Source organism: Protopterus annectens, chromosome 3.part0 (assembly GCF_019279795.1).
Source record: "Protopterus annectens isolate FY-2018-M chromosome 3.part0, PAN1.0, whole genome shotgun sequence".
Taxonomy (NCBI): domain Eukaryota; kingdom Metazoa; phylum Chordata; order Ceratodontiformes; family Protopteridae; genus Protopterus; species Protopterus annectens.
In genome coordinates this window covers 661,221,953-661,234,197 of record NC_056731.1, presented here as the reverse complement: position 1 = coordinate 661,234,197, position 12,245 = coordinate 661,221,953, and positions in this window count along the sequence as shown.

The window sequence follows — 12,245 nt, the reverse complement described above, 5'->3', positions numbered from 1 at the left end:
CATCATGTCTGCCCATGGATTCCCTTGTTATGATGCATTTGTATTTCTAGCTGTTTTTGAAAAGTGTTCTACATACATGTCCATGTAGAGAGCAGGTAGCTTCTCCTTAGGATCATAATTTTGTTTCAAAAACACTTGTTCCATTTGAAACAGCTCATCAAGCTGATTTGAGGTTCTTAACATGGAAAACAGTGTTGCTTATTGCTAAGATTTCTGCAGAAAGAGTGCCTGAGTAGCAAGCTCTTATTGTGGGCCAACTTTATGTCATTTTCCATAAAGATAGTGTTTCTTTGATAATGAATCCTACATTTATCCTAAAGTGTTATCCAAGTTTACATTAAGCGAAGCTCTCCTTCGCTCTGTCTTCTTTCCATAACCTAAAAATGAGAGAGAAAAGGTTATTCATACTCTGGATGTCCACAGAAAAATCAGATACAATTCTGACAGAACTAAAAACGTTCATAAATTCTGATTAGTTGTTCATTTTTGTGAAGGTAAGAAAAGAGGACAACCTGTGTCAAAGCAATTTACAAATGGTTGTCCCATACTATTTAATTTCATTACTCTAAGCATAATATGTCAATTTCAGTCTAACTCAATAAACATTCTACTAGGGACTTGGCTTCTTCAGTGGCTTTTTGGAAAGGGATGGACTCTAGTAGTATTCTGAAAGGATTAACTTGTCTTCTATGCATACTTTTACAAAGTAATGCAAGTTGCACTCTTTTTCCAGGTCTAGAGCAAGCTTTGATAGGACCACGCCCTTGGGCCTCCTGGACCCTCATCCTTCCTCTTCCTACTCTTTATCAGCTTTGGTATTCTACTCATATATCTTAGGATACTGCAGCAGTGGTCTAAGGATGAACATAATATAGTTGTGTAAGTAAACTTTCCATAACAGTAGATTTGACAAGATCACTGCTGCAGTAGCCACTTCCTCCACCCCCCCCCCCATTTTGTTTGTCAGAGCGAGGACATTGAGTTTTATATACCCAGTATTGATGTCCTTCAGGGGTCTAGCCTCCCTTTTTCAGTTGGCATGAAAGCTCTGAAGGGCTTGGCACTTAGACATTGCTGATTTTCTCCCTGCCCTACTCAGGTTTTCAGTGGTCTGGGTGTGTGGAAAATGTCCTTGAGCTGCCTGTTATATCCTAGGGAAAATATAGCACATATAGCTTAGACTACTGTGGCAGTGATCTGTTCAAACATCTGCTGTTATGGTAAATTCACTTTGACAATTTCACTTTTTAATTTTGTAAAGTAACTAAAGGAGTTGGTTAAAGTTGACTTGAGGAAGAGGGTTATCAAAGGGAGATGGAGGAGAAGAGGGCGAGTGGAGTGTAGTTGGAAGATAATTTGTCATCAAGAATATTAGCAATGACCTTGATGTCAGAGAAGGATGTACCATTGGTGATAAATTCAGTACAGAATTGTTGGTTACTTGTAAGCTTTCTAATATGTTGAAGAAGGACTTAAGATCTTCTTCTGAATTAGTTGCAATACTAAAACCATAGCTGGCCTCACAGCTTGCAAGACTTAAATCATTTTTATAATGATAAAGTTACCATAATTTAGTGATAGCCTTAAACTTTTTCTATTTATTGAGTTTGTTGATATGGTAGTTCGAACATATGTTTATAGTTTTAAACTTACCATTATGTTTACATTGATTTAGTATGGATGTCTGAATGCATTTATCCAAGAGGGAGTAAAATTCAGAGCAGTAGGCAGCAACCTTAATTACAAGATTTACTGGGGAGCTATGCCATTTATGATTCTCACTAAGATCAGTAAATAGTAAATAACTGGTTTTGAGTAGCCTTCGAATGCAGACAAGTTATTAAGAGCCACAAAGAAGGTTTTCATAAATAGGATGACAGCAAGATGATGGCATTTGGCTAGGGAGTTGGGTAATAAGTGGGGTGGTACAGTTGAGAGAAATGCTTGAGAGGACAAGGTCAAGAATTAATTAAAATACAACTACAATATAACTAAATTACCTGGATGCTATAGAGTTTGATTTCCTAGATACCTTGTGACTACAAACAGCTAAGCGTGATTGGGATGCCTGTGTAGTTCACATTATCGGATTTTGGCGCAGGTTCTGGCTCTATTAAATAATTAAGAAGGTAAAATACTAACCATTGGCCTCACCTGAAGCATTACTGCTACCCTGTGATCTGAAATAGTAGCAGCATGATTGACACTTTTAGTAGCATTAAAATATAGTGATTAAACAAGCTTGTCCATTACATGATGCTGTAATAGACCTTATAAGTTGTCGTCACTGTTCACCTAATTCTACTTCAAATGAGTTGTCTGTAACTGCTGAAAGATAGCCAATTGTTTTTACTGTTCTTTTAATTCTGGCTACCATGTTCTAACTGTAATGGTTCCACTTTTAGTTAAAAGGCTCTGTTTCTAGCTTATAATTAATGCTATACATTGTTTTATCCTATTTCAATAGCTAAGTACAGCTGCTGTGTTACAGATAGTTGAGTTATTATGCAATTAGGTGATTACTCCTGTGCTTTTGACCTATGCATTGTTGTTTTCTAATCCTGTTGCTGATGTTTATTTTTTGAACAAGAGCTTTTGACCTGTTATTTGATGTTGTGTACGCCTGGTGCTGATGATTAATATTTGATCGAGTTTTTTAGTCCTGTTAAATATGTACTGCTATCGAAACGTCTCTCTTGCTTTACCCAGTGTTAATTTTAATCTTCTTCTCACTGTATTTTTATTTCTCTCCAGCTGTGCAAACCTATTACACTTACTTTTTCCACTCCCAGCTGTGCCCTATTGGACTCCAAAGACCAGCTATATCCACCTACCTAAACCTGCCTGGCTACTTCCTCACCTAGGCAGTCTAAACACCCTTGGATTAAAAGCCACATTAACTAAGATTGTATGTCACAAAGTATTTTTTTTTCTTTCTTCATCTACTGTATGTATATACTAGTCCAGTACACCTCCTAAGTGTACTAGTTAAACTGCCATATCTGCCAGAAGCCATACCCCCATCCCCCTGACTACTACTGTTGTACTCCACTGTCTGTCTCTAAGATACTGCAGCCCCCAACCTTTATTCTAACACCCCTCTAACCTCTCCCTTTTCCACTACTTTTTTTTTATTTAAATCCAACTGCTGCGATCTCTTTACAGGGTACTTACAGACTTTGGCCACTAGATGGCAGTCTTTACCCACCTCTAATTTCACTTTAGTTTTTTTCCTACCTCTTACTTTAAACTTTTCACATTTGTTGCACTTTTCTCCTTTACTATCTTCTCCCATAGTCCATTTAAACCCTGCACCCATCTCCTTCCATAGTCCTTATAAACCCTTTACCTAGCCCTCCTCTCCACCTCCACTACTCCTACATTAACCCTTATTCACCCAGGTTTCCCCTCTCTTTTCTTTCCCCTTTCCTCTCACTCACAACCTCTGCCTTTTTACTTACTGTCTCCTGTTCTTACCTTCTACCTTACTGATTGTTTTTTCTCACTACTTTTACCTTACTTGGGTCTGCCCCGCTCCATTCGCCCTGCGGGCTCACTCCGCTCCCCTACCCCCAATTCCCACCCACCCCAGTGGTCCTAGACTTATACTTCACTAAAAACTCCCCCTATTTTTCTCAACCTATCACAAACCTCCTCATCACTATGCCACTCCCCTATCTCTTTCTTTCCTAATTAGCTCTAATTACCTCTCATTTGAACTACTCCCTTACCTATCCTAACCATCTTCTGCACTAACTACTTCCCATATCTACCTCCTATACCACATCCTCTAATTTCTTTTTTGCATATTTTATACCCTGCTCAATCTCTTGAAACATTCTCTTTTACTTTTCTACTTCACCTACTCACACTACTCTCATCTCATATCTACTCACTACTATGGCCCCAACACACAAAACTATCTTCACATACACACTACTCTTTACTACTGCAATAGCCTCTCTTACCATACCTTATTCACTCACCTTCTTTGAATATCTTACTCTACTTGAACAAAACCATCATTTCCAACAAACTTTACCATCTTCTTTCATCTACACCCTTAACCACAGTAACATAACCTGTACCTCTAACTATATACTGCCAAAGTACCACAGAGCAACCCATGTGACTTACTTCACTATCAAAAAGAATTTTAATAATTCCTACAAAATCTTTAAATTTCTACACTATCCCCAGCGTCACCTCCTCCTAGACGGTGATATTCATCAAAACCCTGGACCCAATAATGACAATAGCAATAACCTTGACAATGTAACTTTACCTAAGATTTCTACTTTAGCTAAAGCACCTAACTCCCTCCTGATAGCTCACCTTAATATTAGTAGTATTAACAATAAAATTTCCCACCTGCATGCACTCCTTGATTTGCACTCATTTGATATTCTATGTCTTACAGAAACTTGGCTAAAACCATCTACTCTAGACCAGGAAATTACCCCTCCAGGCTATAATATCCTTAGATGTGACCGCAAAACCAAAAAAGGTGGAGGTATAGCCATTCTCTATAAATCTAATCTCCAAGTTTCCCCCTTTAATGTGCTTCCATCATTAGACACCAAATCTGAAATGCTGTCTACCAAACTCCAAATCAACAACTCCAAATCTATCTACCTAATTTGTATGTATCTTCCCCCCTGGTAACAATACTAATACTCTTGAAAACTTACTTAGTTACCTCTCCACCCAGCTACCCCAGGAGACCATTGTACTGGGTGACTTCAACATAGACTGGTTCACCTGCAGTTCCCGAAACCCTACTAACCACATAAATCTCTTTGGATTCTCTCAATTAATAACCACCCCTACTAGAATCCACAAACCCAGCAGGAAAGAATCTACTCTTGACTGGATCCTTATTAATAACCACCCTGGCAATTATACTCCAGGAACCCTTCCCGACAATATCAGCGACCATATGCTTACTTACATTATTAGACAAAAACTACATATCTCAACTACTCATAATGTCAAAAGTTCCCACTCAAAAAAATTCTTTAATCCAGATAGCTTCCTGAATGAATTGCAAGCATGTGACTGGTCACCACTGACCCATCTTGAACTTGATAAGGCTGTGACCTACTTCAACACTAACTTTCTTCAAATCCTAGACTAACACGCACCTTACCGCTCTACTAGAATTAGAACCAAATCTGCCCCATGGCTAACAAAACAAACTAAGCAAAAGATGCCCCTCAGAAACAAAACCTGGGCTAAATGGAGAGCTAACAAATGTCCATCTGATCACCTCCTCTTTAAAGAGTTAAGAAATGCCACCAAGACGGATATTCTTAGAGACAAAAAAGACTTCTACCATCACCTCCAACAAACCAGTCAACAAACTCCACAAAAATTTTGGTCAGGGATAAACAAACTTCTTCAGTCAGGACACTCTACTACTCCTGTCCCAGCAGGTTTCAACCATAATAATTCCAACCAGATCCCTGATGCCTTTAATAACTACTTTACAAAAGCCATTCAAACCCTAGCCAATTCTTTACCTCCTTCTACTGCTTCCCCACCAAATACCTCCAAGACTTCATCTCCTACCTTTCATATACAACCTGTACCTACATCTCTCATCTATAAGCTACTTAAAAAACTGACACCTTGCACCCCGTCTCCCATTTGAATGCCTACAAATTGCTGCAAAAGCTATAGACTACCGCATCTCTATCCTTATTAACAGAACTATCTCTGAAGGCAAAAATCCCTACCATATGGAAAGTATCCCACATCATCCCTCTACATAAAGGTGGATCTTCTATTGAGCTTTCTAACTTTTGACCTATTGCCTTACTCTCCCCATTAGCTAAGATAATGGAAAAATGTATTCACAAACAACTACTTAACCACCTATTACAAAATAACCTACTAGCAAACTGCCAGCATGGCTTCAGACCATTCCACAGCACAACGACTGCCCTTCTATCCTTCACTGACTCTATAAATAAAAATCGTAACTATAACTCCTTTTCCTCTGCACTATTTATTGACCTGTCAAAAGCCTTTGATATGGTTAACCATAACTTACTTCTAGACAAACTAAAATTCCATTCTCTTGATCCACAAGCATTACAATGGTTTAGGTCTTATCTTAAAAACAGACAGCAAGCAGTACTTTGGGATGATAATCTGTCTTCATTACTTCCAGTAAATATTGGAGTCCCTCAAGGCTCTATCTTAGGTCCCCTTCTTTTTTCCTTATTTATTAATGACCACATGACCATACCTCAAGCCACCTGCATTCAATATGCAGCTGACTCAACCTTAATCTGTACTGCTAAGAATATAGCCTCCCTCCAGTCCCTCACCCAAACTGTTTTCCATAATGTTGAAAACTGGTTTATGCAACACTGCCTTCTCCTAAATCCCAAAAAACAAAACTACTGCTTTGTACTCCAGCTCATAAATCACCCAACCCATTCTTCTCTATAACCTCTAACAGTGCTACCAACATAACCCCAGATACTGCAACCCGCCTACTAGGTGTAACAATTGATAATCGTCTTACCTATGATGACCATATTAACTCCACCATAAAGTCTGTTAACAAAAAACTTGGTACTCTCTATAGAATTAAACCCTTCCTTACCTCTTCAGCCAGGAAAACTATTGCCCAAACCCACCTCATTTCTACCCTCTTCTATGCCTCTGCTATATATACTAACCTATCTAAAAACAACATCTCCAAACTTTCGACCTGTTATAATAGCATAGCTAGATTCATCACATGCTCTCCCTTTTAAACTCACCACTGCCTTAACCTCAAACAACTAGGATGGCTAGAACTGTAGAACCATATACTCTGTCAACAGTTACTTATCACTCAAAAGATCCTATACCACCCCAATAATAACCCTATCCTCACTAATCTGATTTCACCATATAAAAATCTAGCTACATTATGTTTTGCTAATAAACTTCTGGTCTCCCCGATTAAATCTAACAAAGCTGGCAACTCACTTTTCTCAAACACTACAGGTAAAAACCTGGAATAAGCTTTCTCCTGAACTATCCACCCTAGCTTCTACTTCTCTATTCAAAAAACATATTAAAGAACATCTTACAACTCAGTGACTTTGTCCTTGTGCTAACCCAGACTGAAATCTGTTTCCCCTCCTGCTCATACCCCTTTCCCCACTCCCCTAACCTAGGCCTCCAAATCTAATTACTTCTCTTTTTTTTCATAGTAAGAGGATATAATATAAGGGCTTTACTCTGTCTTGCTCATACCCACTTTTGTGTTTAGTATAATTGTTTTTTTTTATTTAGTTTAACTTTTAATGTAATATCTATAGTTTATAATTATAATACTATAATTTTCTTTTAACCAATGCTACCTCTGTACTGTTATTATACATGTCTTTGTTATACATTGTTAACTTTGTCACTGTTCATGCTTGGAGCTTTTCTCCCCAGGCCTCTACTGAAAATGGACATATATCCAGTTAGACTAGCCTGGTCAACAAATGTAAAATAAAATAAAAATAAATTAAAGAAGATTAATACCTCTGGTGAGAAGAAGGACAATTTTGTCAAGTACGCCAGCATTTACAAAGTCCATGGATATTTAACGTTTTCAGTAAAAGTTTTCCAGTTCATGTGTGGGCTGTTGAAGTCATCCATAAGAAAGGTATGTATTTGGATTGACTGATAACTTTTCTAACTGGTTAAGATATTCTGCGTACTCCGAAGGGATCACAGACAGGGATCTGTAATTGGCTATAATGTGATTAATTTTATTGAATGTAATTGGGGCATCAAACAGTTCCAGATTTGTATCATGTGAAATCTGGTGAGAAACAATGGAATTATGAATGTGTGTGCCCCCCCCCCCCCCAGCTGCCAGTGGATATAAATACATGATAGGCATTGTAGACTGGAATGCTGCCAGGGAGTGATATCACTACAATGGAACTAGGTTTCAGTAATTATACAAATATTGATCCACCAGTCGCAAAGCATGCGCACATGGTTTTCCTGAGTACGCAGGAGCCCTTCTTCAGTTATGGTTCTTTAGGTAAACTGGGCACAGGCTAGAGCATTGCTGATTAACCTTTCTGTGACTATACTTAATCTTAATGACACTTTGTGCTTTGTCACACAGAAGTATCTTGCCATGGGTCATTATTCTTATCCAGAGAGGTTTCTTCCACCCCCAGCTTTTCAGAATTATGGATTGCCAGTTTGACTGCTCAGTTTAGCTTACCTTGTCAGTCAGAGGGTAGTTTTATGCTCTGAATGTGAGGTTCTGCTAAATTGTACATTATTTGTTTTCTTTTGTCATGGATAAGTTGATAATATTAGTTAGAAGTTTCTCCAACATAACCCTGTACTGTATAGCAGTTTTGAGAGATACACTTCCCATGTATTTTCTTGGTGTTGTTTCACATATGTTGACTACTCTGAAGATATAGATCTGATCTCAGACATGTACTCTTCAGCTTGCAAACTGGATCCAGAGTCAATGAGGCCATTTCAGACTTGCATGAATTTAGCAGGCCCAGCTATTTTCTGGATTGTTAGGCTCTGTTTCTCTGTGGTTAGCGCTATGTTTCATCATATTGAAAGGTAATATTAATTACTCCTTTTGTCAAGAAGCCATTTTTAGACCTGAATAGTTTAGGGAATTACTGGTGCTTCTCAAACCTGATCTTCATCAGAAAGGGTTTTGAAACGGTGGTTGTGATTAAGTTCAGATCATATTTGCTATCTCAATACCTCCTTGATTTGTTTCAGTCTGGCTTCAGGAACAGTAGTGAAATAGCTTGATAAGATTTGACATCCTTTTGGTGGGGAATAAATGTTACTGTTTGGTCTTAGTTTTCTTGATCTATTGACTGCATGTATCACAATCGATCATGGAAACTTGTTGTAGTGCCAGTATCCCTACTGTGATTTGTCGTCCACATTCTTTGGCTGCTTTGTCTGTTACTATTTGAGGCACGTAGACAAATGTTCATCCTATCCTATGAATTAATCTCTTTGTCAGTTAGCCTCTGAAGTTTAGGATCCTCGGGGCTCCATTCTTAGTCCTTTGTTATCAACAATTCACATGCTTCCAGTAGAAGACTTATTTCAGAGATGGGATTTGAAGCATCATAGCTATAGAAATTATACACATTTATACCATCCCTTTCATAAAGAAAACTTCTCTACTACTGCGATATTACAAGATACCTTAGATACTATTCTAAATTGGGTGAGGGTAGTTGACCTAGCCAAGAAGGACAGAGGGACAGAGGTAATTAATAGTAATATGATGAATATAGGTCAGATTTTCTGTTTAGAATGTGAAATCTGGGTGTTATCCTTAAAATCAGATTATACTCTGGGAACAATTATCAGATTTTATTAAATCTTTTTATTTGAGGAACATTGTCTAGGTTAGGTTCCTAATTCCTTTAGAGGACCTGTCTATGGCTGATCAGGCTTTTGGCTCTTTGCTCTTGTACTGCTGTAATGTTTTTTATTTGCGGCTGAATGTTGGCATTCTGGGACATGTTCAGATGATGTAAAATGCTGCAGCATGACTTCTAATGGATACGGATCATTACTTCCCTGTTATGGCTTTGCTGTGCAGTCTGCACTGCCTCTCAGTATCCTGAAAGTGTGAATATAATATTCCTCATCTGATCTCCTTTAATGATTTGGGTCCCTTCTATATCAGAGACAATAATAATACCCTATCAACCACCTAGATCTCTTAATTCAGCAACCAGTGGACTGGTAATGATTCCAGAGTTTGATCTGGGGCATTCATGGAGAAATTCCTTCATCTGTCATGCTCCTTACCACTGGAGTTAACTATCTTACCTCTTATGGTTTGAGCCATGAGTGGAGCAGGTCAAGCGGTCTGAAAAGACATATTTTTGTAGGGCATATAGTTCATCTCACCCTTTGTATTAGTGCTGTCTTACAGAACTGTTATGTTAAACCAGTTGTTAATTATTTAGAGTTAAATATTTAATCTGTTAATTTTGCACTGCAGTAGACTTTTCTGCTATGTTTGTCTGATGACAGATATGTTTGTGGTGTGTGCTGATGCTAAGGTTTTATTGTAACAAGCCTAGGTTTAGGCTTTGAAATAAATATTTAGTACTCAGAAGTCAGGGCTGACTATTGACATCTCAGTGTTTTAGCAGCTGTTGGGATTTAAGAATATTTTATTTCATGATAATTTGAATACCAGTCCACATCTCTGTAAATCTCATTGCTGCTTCTGTACACCTCAAATATTCAGTGCAACTAATTTTGTCTGTCTCTTTTCTTTCAGTATGCTACAAAATACTTTAGCTTGCTTAGATAGTCCTTTCCCCCATATTGTTATGGTCCAGCCCTGTAGTCTCCTAATATTTTCAGTCTGTTAAAGCCCTTCTTTTGTTCACACATTCTCTCCTGATGACCCTCAGAGACAATCTTTGAGCTTCTCCAATTATGTCCTGATAGCTCTATTACAAGCAGTCAGAAGGCGTCTCACCATGTCTTTTACAGCAGTATGTTTCCCTCTAAAGTAAAGTAGATATCTGAATATATACATACATTTCAGAAGCAATGTTCATGTAAATTAAAGCTTAGATTTTTGTTCCCACAAAGGTTTTCCTAATTATGGTGCGAACATGTCTTGTCTCTTCAGTCCCTTTCCCCATCTCTGTCTTGGAGAAAAGGTTGTCTTGGTTATAAATGAATAGGTAGCCATATGTCTAGACATATAGGTAATAGAAATTGTTTCTATAGGTTATACAGTATAATTTACTTCACAGTCCATGTCATGTTTAGTCCGTCTTATCACACAACAAGGTTTACAGATGCCTTTTCCCTCAGTTTACAAACTAGTGACTAAAAAGGCAGTCTAAGTAGCTTCCATGTAGGAAAAAAGGCAAATTGTTTTTATTCAGTTTTTTTTTTTCTGGTTTATGGTTCACCTACCTGCCCCCCCCCCCCCCCCCCAAAAGGAAAACATAGAAAGTGGAGACACAGTTCAGGTTAGTAAAGCTAAAGAAGCTCACAGTATTAAACCTATAACTCTGTTTCTTCTCCTGTCTGGGAGCTCGAGTGGTAACTTTGAATCAGTCAAAGGCCTAGTTGCGTATCGGTATTCTGAATTCCAGTAAAAACTCAGATTCCTCAGGGGAAGTCAAAATGTCCAGTTTATGCTCCTGCTCATTGGTCTTTCTGCACTTCATATAGAGACTGAATCATGTTATTAAGAGTCACTTGTTGAATATGACAGTTAAGGTAGAATGCAAGACTGGGGGATTTTCCTCTTCTCTGAAGTGGGACAGCCTTGGAATTGATTTTAGTAAGTACAAGGGTAAAGGATGTGCATCTCCCTGCACAGAGGTATTCTGGGTGTTTTTCTCTCGCAAGAAAATCAAACTTGATTTTCTTGGTTAGGTTAAGCCATCTTGTTTTAGCTGCATGAGTGTGTGTGTGTGTGTGTGTGTGTGTGTGTGTGTGTGTGTGTGTGTGTGTGCGTGCGTGCGTGCGTGCGTGCGTGTGTGTGTGTGTGTGTGTGTGTGTGTGTGTGTTTTCTTGGACAGCTCTCAAGTAACTAAGCAGGACCCCCTACAGTGGTTAGTAAATGTTTAGCACCATTTTTTAATTATCTCAGAACAATGTGAGTTTATGTTTACTCAGCCTTTATAATTGCTCTATTCTAGGTAGCTTACAAATGAAACATTTCCTCTGCCTAAACTTTTAATTTAATGGGTGAGAAGTTGACATTATCTCTCTCTTTGAACTGGCATCTTTTCTGTCTGGATTTGAAATTACATCTTGAACATCTTTATTTTTGAGGGGGTAGTAGAGGCAAATGTAATTCTAAGTTATAGGTCTTGATGTCCAAGGAACCTAGTATCATTTTTCACATAGGCAAGACTTCTTTCAAGCAGAATGCTTATTTTATACCAAACATAGGCTCTTATCTGTCTTTGAACCAAACTATTCATCTGCTAGTTTTCTTTTCAAAGCAAGAGAGTAAGGGTGAGAGATTTTTTACACATTAGCTGCCCATAGACAGTTTAGGTAGGGCTTACATCGTTAGACATTCTGACAAGCTGCTTAACATTTGAAATGGTGATGAGCAAACACTTTCTAGATATCTCATAGTTAAATACTAGGCAATCAGTCTGCAGAGCATTACAAGCTTAGCCAATAATGAGAAAGTTACCAGAGGTCAGAATCAAACCCTGTACCCTGTGGTGAAGACCTTAGCCATT